We start from the raw sequence: 14,593 nt of genomic DNA on the forward strand, positions 1-14,593 counted from the left end.
CCACAGACACATAATTGGGTGAACCTTTTCAGATTGTGACTCAACTTTGCTAAAGTCCCCAATTAGAGATGTCCAGGGTTCTTAAGCACACTCTTCTTTTGCTTTGGACCTTGACTTTAACCGCTCAGTCTCAAGTTTTCACTTGACACCTTCACGCCACAAGCACATGGTTAGGGACAGCTTGGTTTAGCCGCTTAGGCTAGGATTTTATTCCTTTAGGCCCTCCTATCCACTGATGCTCAAAGCCTTGGATCCTTTTTATTACCCTTGCCTTTTGGTTTTAAGGGCTATTGGCTTTTCGCTCTTGCCTTTTGGTTTTAAGAGCTTTTGGCTTTTTTTGCTTGCTTTTTCTTTTTCTTTCTCTCTTTTTTTTGCCATTTTTTTTCTTTTTTTTTCTGCAAGCTTTTTGTATTCACTGCTTTTTCTTGCTTCAAGAATCATTTTTATGATTTTTCAGATTATCAAATAACATGTCTCCTTTTTCCTTATTCTTCAAGAGCCAACATATTTAACATTCATAAACATCAACTTCGAAAGACATATGCACTGTTCAAGCATTCATTCAGAAAACAAAAAGTATTGTCACCACATCAAAATAATTAAACTAGTTTCAAGGATGAATTTGAAACCATGTACTTCTTGTTCTTTTGTTTTTAAAACATTTTTCATTTAAGAGAGGTGATGGATTCATATTCACTACTTTAAGGCATAGACACTTATATATAGGGGTGTTCATGATTCAGTTTTTTCATAAACTGAACTGAAACTTCACTAAACCATTTTAAATGATTTAGAAACTGAACCAAACTACTTTGTCAAATAAAAAACTGGTTTTAAACCAGTTTACAATACAGTGCACCAGTTTAAACCAGTTCATAAAAATAAAACCAATTTTAATTGAAAAAACCAGTTTAAACTGGTTTATAGGCTAAAACTAGTTTTAACTTTTAACATATATAAAATTAGTTTTACATTTTCTCTCTCACTCTCTCTCTTCTTCTCTCCCTCTCTCTCCCCCCCTCTCTCTCTCCCCCTCTCCCTCTCTCCCTCTCTCTCCTTTTGTTCTACCTCTCTCTCTCTCTTTCTCTCTCTTCTTCTCTCCCTCTTTCCCCCTCATTTCTCTCTCTCCCACTCTCTCTCCTTCTCTCCTTCTCTCTCCTTTCTCTCTTCCCCTCCTTTCTCTCTCTCTCCCTCCTCTCTCTTTTCCTTTTCTCTCTCTCCCCCTTCCCCTCTTTCTCCCCTCCCCTCTCTTTGTCTCTCTCTCTCTCTCTCTCTCTCTCTCTCTCTATCCCTTTCTCTCAATCTCTCTCTCCCCTATCCCTCTTCCTCTCTCTCTCTCTCTCCCTCTTCTCCTTTCTTCTCCCCTCCTCTCTCTTTCTCTCCCTTTCTCTCTCTCGCTCCCTCTCTCTCTCTCTTAACATATATAAAATTAGATTTTACACTCTCTTTCTTCCCCTCTCTCCTTCTCTCCCTTTCTCTCTCTCCTTCCCCTCTCACTTTTCCTATTCTCTCTCTCTCTCTCTCTCTCTCTCTCTCTCTCTCTCTCTCTCCCTTCTCTCTATTTTTCTCTTTTCTTCCCATCTTCCTCTCTTTCTCCTCTTTTCTCCCTCTCTCTCCCTCCTTTCTCTCTCTCTCTTTCTCTCCCTTTCTCTCTCTCTCCTTCCCCTCTCACTCTTCCTCTTCTCTCTCTCTCTCCCTCTTTCTCCCCTTCCCCTCTCTTTGTCTTCCTCTCTCTCTCCCCCTTTTCCTTCTCTCTCTCCCCTCTCTCTTTTTATCTTTTGCTCTCTTCCCCTCCCCTCTCTCTCTCCCCTGCCCCTCTTTCTTCCCCTCCCCTTTTTTTCTCTCTCCCTTTTCTCCCTCTATCCCTTTCTCTCATTCTCTCTCCCTCATCACTCTTCCTCTCTATCTCTCTCTGTATCTCACTCCTTCCCTCTTCCCCTCTCTCTCTCTCTCTCCCTCTCTCTTTCTCTCTCACTTTCTCCCTCTCTCTTTCTCTCTGTCTCTCTCATTTTCTCTCTCTCCCTCTCATTTTCCCTCCCTCTCTCCCTCTTTCTCTCCCTCCCTTCTCTCTCTTTATCTCTCTCTCCTCCTCCTCCTCTTCTCTCTCTTTTTTCTATCTCTCCTTCTCCTTTATTTTTTCCTCTTTTTTCTCTCCCTCATTCGATCTCTTATTTTGCAGAAAAGAGGGGGAGAGAGAGAGAGAAGAGGGATATATAGTGAGAGAAGGTTGAGAGAGAAAGAGAAAGAAGAGAAAGAAAGGGAAGAAAGAAGAGAAAGAGAGAGAAGAGGGTGAAAAAAGAGAGAGAAGATGAGAGAGAAAGAAGGGAAGGGGGAGAGAGAGAAAAATAGGAGAGAGAAAGAGAGAAAAGGGAAAAAGGAGTTAGAGAAAGGAGGGAGAGAGAGAGAGAAATAAAAGGGGAGAGAGAGAGAGAAGGGGGAAGGTAGGGGGAGCGAGGGAGAGGGGAGAAAAAGGAAGGAGAGGAAGAGAGAGAGCGAGAGAAAAAGGAGAGAGAGAGAGAGAGAGAGAGAGAGAGAGGGGGAGAGAGAGAAAAGGGGAGAGCGAGGAAAAGGAGGGAGAGAGAGAATAGAAGAGAGAAGGGATGAGAGAGAGAGGGAGAGGAGAGAAAGGAGAGAGAGAGAGAGAGAGAGAGAGAGAGAGAGAGAGAAAGTCGAAGATAGATGGGAGTGGGAGAGAGAGGAGGGAGAGGAGAGAGAGAGAAAGAAAGGGGAAGAGAGAGGAAGAGAGAGAGGAGAGGGAGAAAGAGGAGGAGAGAGAGAGAGAGGAAGAGAGACGGGAAGGGAAAGAGAGAGAGAAAGAGAGAGAAAAAAAGAAGAAGAGAGATGGGAGGGGGAGGGAGAGGAGAGAGAAAGAAAGGGGAAGAGAGAGGGAGAGAAAGAAGTGGGAGAAAGAGGAGGAGAGAGAGAGGAAGAGAGACGGGAAGGGAGAGGGAGAGAGAGAAAGAGAGAGAGAGAGAGAGGGAAAGGAGAGAGAGAAGGGGTAGAGGAGAGAGAGAGAGAGAGAGAGAGAGAGAAAGAGGGAGACAAAGAGGAGGAGGAGAGAGAGGGGGAGAGAGAAGGAAGAAAGGGGAAAGAGAGAGAGAAGGGAGAAAGGGGGGAGAAAGAGGAGAGAGAGAGAGAGAGGAAGGGGAAAGAGAAAGTGAAGGGAGAGAGAGATAAATAGTATTTAAAACTAATTTTAGAGTTTAAATAAAACCAGTTTTAATTTGGTTTAAAACTAAACTGAACCATAAAAACTGGTTTTTGATAAACTGGTTTTCATAAAAACTATGGTTTCAGTTTAGTTTTTTATTTAAAAAAACTGATTTATTTAAAACAGTTTCAGTTCAGTAAAATCAGTTTTTTTGCACACCCCTACTTAGATACTAATTATCATGTAATAAGACACAAACATAAATAAACATTTAACATAAAAAACGAAAAACAGGAAAATAAATAAACAAGGAGATTAAGGAATGAGTCCACCTTAGTGAGGGTGGCGTCTTCCTCTTCTTGAAGAACCAATGGTGCTTTTGAGCTCCTCTATGTCTCTTCCTTGTCTTTCTTGCTCCTCCCTCATAGCTCTTTGATCTTCTCTAATTTCATGGAGGATGATGGAGTGCTCTTGATGTTCCACCCTTAGTTGCTCCCAATAATTGTGTGGAGAAAAATGTATCCCCTGAGGTATCTCAGGGATCTCTTGATTTGCAGTCAAATGTTCTACTACTGAGCTATAGACCCTTGAGATAAATCTCTCCATCTCCTATGACCCGGAGGTGGAAGCTTTTGTCTTCCCTTTCCTTTTTCTAGAGGTTTCTCTGGCCTTAGGTGCCATCAATGGTTATGGAAAAACAAAAAAGCTATGCTTTTACCACACCAAACTTAGAATGTTGCTCGCCCTCGAGCAAAAGAAGAAAGAATAGTAGAAGAAGAAGAAGATATGGAGGAGATGGAGGGATGTGTGTATTCGGCTATATGGGTGGGCTTGGGTGGGAAAGAGATTTTGAATTTTGAAGGTAGATGGGGTGTATGGATGTGAGTGGTGAATGGAAAATAGAAGGGATGACTGTGAATGGAGAGAGAGAGAGGGTGATATAGGATTATGAGGAGGAAAGGTGAGTGGAGGTATGTGGGGATCCTATGGGGTCCACAGATCCTGAGGTGATCCTTTGGGATCCACAGATCCTGAGGTGTCAAGGATTTACATCCCTGCACCAATTAGGCATGTAAAATGCCTTTGCATGCTTTTCTGGCGTTTAGACGCCAAAGTGATGCTTGTTCTGGGCGTTCAACGCCCATATGCAGCATATTTCTGGCGTTAAACGCCAGCTTCATGCTTGTTTCTGGCGTTCAGCGCCAGCTCCATGCTCTGTTCTGGCGTTGAACGCCAGCCAGATGCTCCTTACTGGCGTTTAAACACCAGTAAGTCCTTCCTCCAAGGTGTGATTTTTCTTCTGCTATTTTTGATTCTGTTTTTAATTTTTGTATTTATTTTGTGACTCCACATGATCATGAACCTAATAAAACATGAAAGAACAAAAAAATAAAAATAAAATTAGATAAATAAAAATTGGGTTGCCTCCCAACAAGCGCTTCTTTAATGTCAATAGCTTGACAGTGGGCTCTCATGGAGCCACACAGGTGATCAGGTCAATTTTATAGACTCCCAACACCAAATTTAGAGTTTGGATATGGAAGTTTAACACCAAACTTAGAGTTTCGCTGAGGCCTCCCAACACCAAACTTAGAGTTTGACTGTGGGGGCTTTAGTTGACTCTGTACTGAGAGAAGCTTTCTATGCTTCTTCTCTATTACAGAAGGAGATCCTTGAGTTTTAAACACAAGGTTATCTTCATTTAGTTGAAGGATCAATTCTCCTCTGTCTACATCAATCACAGCTCTTGCTGTGGCTAGGAAGGGTCTTCCAAGGATGATGGATTCATCCTCCTCCTTCCCAGTATCCATGATTATGAAATTAGCAGGGATGTAAAGGCCTTCAACCTTTACTAACACGTCCTCTACTAATCCATAAGCTTGTCTTACTGACTTGTCTGCCAATTGTAATGAGAATAAGGCAGGCTGTACCTCAATGATTCCCAGTTTCTCCATTACAGAGAGGGGCATGTGGTTTATCCCTGACCCAAGGTCACATAGAGCCTTCTCAAAGGTCATGGTGCCTATGGTACAAGGTATTAAGAACTTTCGAGGATCCTGTTTCTTCTGAGGCAATGTCAGTTGATCCAGATCACTTAGTTCATTGGTGAGCAAGAGAGGTTCTTCTTCCGAAGTCTCATTACTAAATAATTTGGCATTCAGCTTCATGATTGCACCAAGGTACTTGGCAACTTGCTCTTTAGTAATATCTTCATTCTCTTAAGAGGAAGAATAGTCTTCAGAGCTCATGAATGGCAGAAGGAGATTTAATGGAATCTCTATGGTCATTATATGAGCCTCAGATTCCTTTAGGTCCTTAATAGGGAACTCCTTCTTGCTTGAGAGACGTCCCATGAGGTCATCCTCATTGGGATTCACGTCCTCTCCTTTCTCTCTAGGTTCGTCCATGTTGACTATGTCAATGGCCTTGCACTCTCTTTTTGGATTCTCTTCAGTATTGCTCGGGAGAGTACTAGGAGGGGTTTCAGTGATTTTCTTACTCAGCTGGCCCACTTGTGCCTCCAAATTTCTTATGGAGGACCTTGTTTCACTCATGAAACTCAGAGTGGCCTTAGATAAATCAGAGACTAAATTTGCTAAGCTAGATGGATTCTGCTCAGAATTCTCTGTCTGTTGCTGAGTGGATGATGAAAAACGTTTACTATTGTTAAACCTGTTTCTCCCACCATTAGTAAAGCCTTGTTGAGGCTTTTGTTGATCCTTCCATGAGAGATTTGGTTGATTTCTCCATGAGGGATTATAGGTGTTTCCATAGGGTTCACCCATGTAATTCACCTCTGCTATTGAAGGGTTCTCAAGATCATAAGCTTCTTCCTCAGAAGATGCCTCTTGAGTACTGTTGGATGCAGCTTGCATTCCATTCAGACTCTGAAAAATCATATTGACTTGCTGAGTCAATATTTTGTTCTGAGCCAATATGGCATTCAGAGTATCAATTTCAAGAACTCCCTTCTTCTGAGGCTACCCATTACTCACAGGATTCCTCTCAAAAGTGTACATGAACTGGTTATTAGCAACCATGTCAATGAGTTCTTGAGCTTCTGCAGGCGTTTTCTTTAGGTGAATGGATCTACTTGCAGAAGTATCCAATGACATCTTAGCTAATTCAGACAGACCATCATAGAATATATCCAGGATGGTCCATTCTGAAAGCATGTTAGAAGGACACTTTTTGGTCAGTTGCTTATATCTCTCCCAAGCTTCATAGAGGGATTTACCTTCTTTTTGTCTGAAGGTTTGAACATCCACTCTAAGCTTACTTAGCTTTTGAGGAGGGAGAACTTGGCTAAGAAAGCCGTGACCAGCTTATCCCAAGAGTTCAGGCTATCTTTGGGTTGAGAGTCCAACCACACTCTAGCTCTGTCTCTTACAGCAAACGGGAAAAGCATAAGCCTGTAGACCTCGGGATCAACCCCATTGGTCTTAATAGTATCACAGATCTGCAAGAATTCAGTTAAGAACTGAAAAGGATCTTCAGATGGAAGTCCATGAAACTTGCAGTTCTGCTGCATCAGAGAAATTAATTGAGGTTTAAGCTCAAAATTGTTTGCTCCAACGGCAGGGATGGAGATGCTTCTTCCATGTAAATTGGAATTAGGTGCAGTAAAGTCACCAAGCATCCTCCTTGCATTATTATTATTTTCGGCTGCCATCTCCTCTTCTTGTTCGAAAATTCCTGTAAGGTTGTCTCTGGATTATTGTATTTTAGCTTCTCTTAGTTTCCTTTTTAGAGTCCTTTCAGGTTCAGGGTCTGCTTCAACAAGAATGTTCTTGTCCTTGCTCCTGCTCATATGAAAAAGAAGGGAACAGAAAATAATAATAGGGATCCTTTTTACCACAGTATAGAGGTTCCCTTGTGTGAGTAGAAGAAGAAAAGAATGTAATGTAAAGAAGAGAAGAGGAAAAACTCGAACACAGAGAGGGAGGTGGTGTTCGAATTTTTGGATGGGAGAGAAAAGTTTTCGAAAATAATTTTTGAAAAGGAGTTGATGATTTTCGAAAATTAAAGGGGAAATAAAATTAAAATTAAAATTTAAAACAATTAATTAATTAAAAAGAATTTTTAAAAAAGAGGGAGGTATTTTCGAAAATTAGAGAGGGAAGAGTAGTTAGGTGGTTTTGAAAAATATAAGAAACAAACAAAAAGTCAATTAGTTAGTTGAAAAAGATTTGAAAATCAATTTTGAAAAGATAAGAAGATAAGAAGTTAGAAAAGATATTTTAAAATCAAATTTTTGAAAAAGATATGATTTAAAAGATATGATAGAAAGATATGATTAAAATTAGTTTTGAAAAAGATTTGAATTTAAAAATCAAAATTAATGACTTGACTCACAAGTAATCACAAGATATGATTCTAGAACTTAAAGTTTGAATCTTTCTGAACAAGAAAGTAACAAACTTGAAATATTTGAATCAAAACATTAGTTGTTGATAATATTTTCGAAAATTATGAGATAAAATTAAGAAAAAGATTTTTTGAAAAATGTTTTTAAAATTTTCGAAAATAAATAAGAAAAATGAAAAAGATTTGATTTTTGAAAAAGATTTGAAAAAGATAGAATTTTTAAATTGAAAATTTGATTTGACTCATAAGAAATAACAAGATTTTAAAATTTTTTGAAAAAGTCAATTCAAATTTTCGAATTTGATGAGAAGAAAAGGGAAAGATATTTTTTTGATTTTTTGAATTTTTAATGATGAAAGAGAAAAACAACAAAAAGACTTAAAACATGAAGATTATGAATCAAAACACATGATGCATGCAAGAACACTTTGAATGTCAAGATGAACACCAAGAACACTTTGAAGATCAAGATGAACATCAAGACTTATTTTTGAAAATTTTCAAGAAAAGAAAAACATGCAAGACACCAAACTTAGAAATTTTCAATGCTTAGACAATATGAATGCAAGAATGCTTATGAAAAACAGCATACAACACAAAACAATATAATATGAAGATCAAACAAGAAAGTTTATCAAGAACAACTTGAAGATCATGATGAATGCAATGCATGAATGCAATTTTTGAAAAAATGCAAGATGATTATGCAATTGACACCAAACTTAAAATTTGACACAAGACTCAAACAAGAAACATAAAAAATATTTTTGATTTTTATGATTTTATAAATTTTTTTCGATTTTTCAAAAATTATTTGAAAAAGAAAAATAAGAATTTCAAAATTTTTAATATGAATTCCAGGAATCTTGCACTCTTAGTCTAAAGCTTCAGTCCAGGAATTAGACATGGCTCACTAGCTAGCCAAGCTTTCAGTGAAAGCTTCGGTCCAAAACACTAGACATGGCCAATGGCCAGCCAAGCTTTAGAATGCAAATCAGTCATACAACAACAAATTTGATTAGCAACAACTAGCTTGCTCTTGTGATGATGGTTTGGAAGCCTCAGTCCAAATGAATTTAGACATGGCTTTACAGCCAACCAGGCTTCAAAATGCTTCATGAAACACTAGAATTCATTCTTAAAAATTCTGGAGAAAAAATATATTTTTTTTGAAAGATTTTTGAAAACTAATTTTTTTTTTGAAAATAAAACGAAAAAGAAAATTACCTAATCTGAGCAACAAGATGAACCGTCAGTTGTCCAAACTCGAACAATCCCCGGCAACGGCACCAAAAACTTGGTGCACGAAATTGTGATCCCAGGCAACGGCGCCAAAAACTCAGTACGCACGTCTTAATAAATTGTTTTTCATTCACAACTTCGATACAACTAACCAGCAAGTGCACTGGGTCGTCCAAGTAATAAAACCTTACGTGAGTAAGGGTCGATCCCACGAAGATTATTGGTTGAAGCAAGCTATAGTCATCTTGTAAATCTCAGTCAGGCGGATATCAAATGGTTATGGAGTTTTCGAATAATAATAATAAATAAACAGAAAATAAAGATAGAAATACTTATGTAGATCATTGGTGAGAATTTCAGATAAGCATATAGAGATGCTTTCGTTCCTCTGATCTCTGCTTTCCTGCTGTCTTCATCCAATCAATCCTACTCCTTTCCATGGAAAGCTTTATGTAGGGCATCACCATTATCAATGGCTACATCCCATCCTCCTGTGAAAATGGTCCAATGCGCTGTCACTGCATGGCTAATCATCTGCGGTTCTCGATCATACTGGAATAGGATTTACTATCCTTTTGCGTCTGTCACTACGCCCAGCACTCGCGAGTTTGAAGCTCGTCACAGCCATCCCTTCCCAGATCCTACTCGGAATACCACAGACAAGGTTTAGACTTTCCGGATCTCAGGAATGGCCATACATGGGTTCTAACTTATACCACGAAGACACTAATATCTCGGACTCGGTCCCCTGTATTAGATATCCAAGAGATATCCATTCAATCTAAGGTAGAACGGAAGTGATTGTTAGGCACGCGTTCATAAGTTGAGAATGATGATGACTGTCATGATCATCACATCCATCATATTGAAGTGCAAATGAATATCATAGAAGCAGAATAAGTTGAATTGAATAGAAAAACAGTAGTACTTTGCATTAATCCTTCAGGAACAACAGAGCTCCACACCTTAATCTATGGTGTGTAGAAACTCTACCGTTGAAAAATACATAAGTGAAAGGTTCAGGCATGGCCGAATGGCCAGCCCCCATGATCTAAGAACTAAACGTCCCAAGATAGCTAATACAATAGTAAAAAGTCCTATTTATACTAAACTAGTTACTAGGGTTTACAGAATTGAGTAAATGATGTAGAAATCCACTTCCGGACCCCACTTGGTGTGTGCTTGGGATGAGCTTGAAGTTTACACGTGGAGAGGTCATTCTTGGAGTTGAACGCCAGTTTGTAACGTCTTTCTGGCGTTGAACTCCACTTTGCAACTTGTTTCTGGCGTTTGACTCCAGAATGCAGCATGAAACTGGCGTTCAATGCCAGTTTACGTCATCAATCGTTATTCAAAGTATGGACTATTATATATTGGTGGAAAGCCCTGGACGTCTACTTTCCAACGCATTTGGAAGCATGTCATTTAGAGTTCTATAGCTCCAGAAAATGCACTTTGAGTGCAGGGAGGTCAGAATCCAACAACATCTGCAGTCCTTCTTCAACCTCTGAATCTGATTTTTGCTCAGGTCGCTCAATTTCAGCCAGAAAATACCTGAAACCACAGAAAAACACACAAACTCATAGTAAAGTCCAGAAATGTGATTTTTAATTAAAAACTAATAAAAATATACTAAAAACTAACTAAATCATACTGAAAACTATGTAAAAATAATGTCAAAAAGCGTATAAATTATCCGCTTATCAGTAGGCATCAGCCCTCAAGTTTGTGAGCACAGAATATTCTTAGAAGAGGGAGAAAAGCCCGTCCATCAACCTCAGAGAAGACTGAATTCCACCATCTTAGAAGTTGTCAAGAAAGAAGTGACCAGGCTACTTGAAGCAGATATCATTTACCCCATCTCAGATAGCAAATGGGTTAGTCCAGTACAAGTGGTGCCCAAGAAGTCTAGAATCACAACAGTAAGAAATAAGCATGGAGAGCTTCTGACAACTAGAGTGCAGAATTCATGGAGAGTTTGCATTGACTATAGGCGTCTTAACCAAGCCACTCGCAAGGATCATTACCCCTTGCCATTCATTGATCAGATGCTTGATCGCCTGTTAGGTAAATCCCATTACTGCTTTTTAGATAGTTATACAGGCTATTTTTAAATCCATATAGCTCCTGAAGATCAAGAAAAGACTACTTTTACATGTCCTTTTGGAACTTATGCTTATAAGAGAATGCCCTTTGGCTTATGCAATGCACCAGCTACTTTCCAAACGTGCATGATGAGTCTTTTCTCTGACCCTACTGAGGACTGTATGGAGAATTTTATGGATGATTTTAGCGTTTATGGTGATTCATTTAGCCTTTGCTTGGATAGTTTATCTAGAGTGTTAGATAGATGTGTCCGTAAAAACCTTGTATTGAATTTTGAAAAATGTCACTTTATGGTTAAACAAGGGATTGTACTAGGACATGTTGTGTCTAATACTGGCATTTCTGTAGATCCAGGAAAGGTGGATGTTATTTCTAGTTTGCCTTACCCCTCCTCTGTGTGGGAAGTCTATTCATTCCTTGGCCATGCAGGTTTTTACCGGAGATTCATTAAGGACTTTAGTAAGGTAGCACTTCCCTTATCCAGACTACTGCAGAAAGATATTGAGTTCGAGTTCAGTGAGGATTGCAAACAAGTGTTTGATAAGCTGAAGACTGCCCTGACTCAAGCTCCAATTATGAGAGGACCTGACTGGAGCCAGCCATTTAAAATCATGTGCGATGCTTCCAACCATGTAGTAGGAGCAGCGCTGGCTCAGCGTGAAGGTAAGGATCCTTTTGTAATTGCTTATGCGTCTAAGACTTTAGACATAGCTCAGTCTAATTACACTACTACTGAGAAAGAACTTCTTGCTATTGTTTTTGCTCTGGATAAATTTTGAGCCTATTTACTTGGTACTAAAGTAGTAGTGTACTCAGACCATGCAGCTCTAAAGTATTTATTAGCTAAAAAGGAGTCCAAACCAAGCCTTATACGTTGGATATTGCTACTAGAAGAATTTGATTTAGAAATTAAGGATAGGAGTGGTAACCAGAATCTAGTGGCAGACCACTTGAGTCGCCTTGAACACATTAAGGATACTGCCACTCCTATAAATGATAATTTCCTGTTTGATGACTTACTAGTAGTATCTGAAGTAATCCCTTGGTATGCACCTGTAGCTAATTATCTAGTTAGCCGCACCTTTCCTCCAAACTTAACTAAGCATCAAAGAGACAAGCTGAAAAGTGAGTCCAAATATTATATATGGGATGACCCATATTTATGGAGATGTGGCGCTGACCGGGTAATTAGGCGGTGTGTGCCTCAATCAGAATTCCAGTCCATTTTAGAGGCATGTCACTCATCTGAGAGTGGAGGACATTTTGGCCCTCAAAGAACACCTAGAAAAATTTTAGACTGTGGATTCTGGTGGCCTACCCTTTTTAAAGACGCTGCTGAATTTTGTAAATCTTGTTCCCCGTGCCAAAGGTTTGGTAATATTTCCAAGAGGGATGAGATGCCTCAACAGACTATGCTTTTCTGTGAAATTTTTGATGTTTGGGGCATTGACTTCATGGGTCCATTTCCAAATTCTAATGGTTATTTTTATATATTGTTAGCTATATAGATTACGTTTCTAAATGGGTGGAAGCAATTCCTACCCGCACTGATGATGCTAACACTGTTGTTTCCTTTGTTAGAAACCACATTATTTGTCGCTTTGGATCACCACGAGCAATCGTGAGCGATCAAGGCATCCATTTCTGTAATAGGAGACTAACATGATTACTGAAGAAGCATGGGATAGTTCATAAAGTGGCAACAGCCTACCATCCCTAGACTAATGGACAAGCTGAGGTGTCTAACAGAGAGATAAAGAGTATATTGCAGAAGATAGTCAAACCTAATAGAAGAGACTGGAGCACCAGGCTACAAGATGCACTCTAGGCATACAGAACTGCATACAAGACACCCATTGGGATGAGTCCCTTCTGCTTAGTTTATGGAAAGGCCTGTCACCTCCCAGTAGAGGTAGAGCACAAAGCCTTTTGGGCAGTGAAGGAGTGTAATATGGAATTTGAGACGGCCGAAGCTGAGAGAAAGTTGCAACTACAAGAATTAGAGAGCCTACGCCTAGAAGCTTATGAGAACTCAAGACTGTACAAGGAAAAGATGAAGGCTGTGCATGATAAGCACATCAAGAGGAGAGAGTTCCAACCTGGGGACTTTGTCCTCCTTTACAACTCTAGATTGAGACTCATGCCAGGCAAGTTGAGATCAAGGTGGGAAGGTCCATATAGAGTAGAGATGGCTGAGCCATACGGAGTTTTCCACCTAAGTCAACCTTCAAGCTCTGAATTCATCAAATTTAATGGACATCGCCTAAAGCTATATCATGGTGTGAAGGCGACGAAAACCAGGGAGCTAGAAATCTTCCTCTTGGAGGATCCACCCACAGCAGAAGACTGAGCTAATGGAGCGTCCAACTTAAGGACGTTAAAGCGAAGTGCTGGGTGGGAGACAACCCACCATGGTATGATCGTTCCTTTCTTTCTTCTTAGTTTTATTTTTCAATAACTCTTCTCATTATTAGCACATTTAGTTTGCATCTTCATTTGCACATTTGCACAAAAAAAAGGAGCACGCGACGCGACAGCGTCGCCGACGCGTGCGCGTCGCATGTGAGTAAGGAAGAAAAAGAAATCGAACAGAAAGTCACGCGAGAGTGTGGCTGGAGGCGTGCCTTTGGCACAAATCACCCCACACGACCGCGTCACTGACGCGACCGCGTCATTTGGGAAACATGCCTCCCACGCGTCCGCGTCACCCACACGGATGCGTGACCTAAAAATCGACGTAAGAAAGGGCGCATGGCCAAAAGTTGTGCTGGAGTGAGGCTGGACTGGTGCTAAAGGCACAAGCCTTACCACGCGAACGCGTGCCCCACGCATCCACGTCATACTCCAATATTCGCCACCCACACGACCGCGTCAACCACGCGATCGCGTCACCCAAAAAAATTTTTTTTGGCAAAACAAGGTTTCAAACAGAGAGTTGTGCGAGCGCGAGGCTGCCCTCGCGTCAGTAGCACAAAACGAGTCACGCGTCCGCGTGACCGACACGACCGCGTCGATTCATATGAGCGCAATTCGCGCGAACGCGTCTTCCATGCGTCTGCGTCGCTTGCGCCGCACAGCTTAACCTAATCTGCCAAAATATCTTATCTTTCGATTCCCCAAATCCTACTTTTTTCTTTTCCCTCCTTATTTCTTCCTTCTTCCTTCTTCCTTCTTCCTTCTTCCTTCTTTCTCACTCTCTACTTTTTCTCTCTCTCACCACCATTATCAAGGTTTTTCTTTTCTTCTTCCCTCCTTAATTTTCTATTCTTCTTTTTTTTATGTTATTTTCTTTCTTTTTCTTTTTTCTTGCATTATCCATGTTCTCTTTTTCTTTGTTTTTCTTTTAATTAGTGTTGGTAATTTATTTGGATCACTATTCTTTCCTATGATTTTCTTGTGAATTATTCAGGAACTGTTTGACAATTATATATTACTTTTTAAAAGGGTTGCTTGTATGTTCAATTTATTATTTTCATTAGCTTATTTATCATGCATGCTATGTGTTTGTGAAAATGCCCGTATGGCATTGTGCACTATTTTTAGATTTCTTTTATTCTACTACTCTAAATGCTTGCTTTTCACAAAACCCTTTTTATATTTTATTAATTTAAATATAATTATTATTACAAACAGGTTATTAGTTTGAAAGTCTTGGTAATCTAACATGGACATTGAATGCTTGATCTATGCTACTCATGCCTTTGTCTGCATGCCAATAAACACCTT

This window comes from Arachis ipaensis, chromosome B7 (genome assembly GCF_059453495.1).
Source record: "Arachis ipaensis isolate K30076 ecotype BB chromosome B7, ASM5945349v1, whole genome shotgun sequence".
NCBI classification, from domain to species: Eukaryota; Viridiplantae; Streptophyta; class Magnoliopsida; order Fabales; family Fabaceae; genus Arachis; species Arachis ipaensis.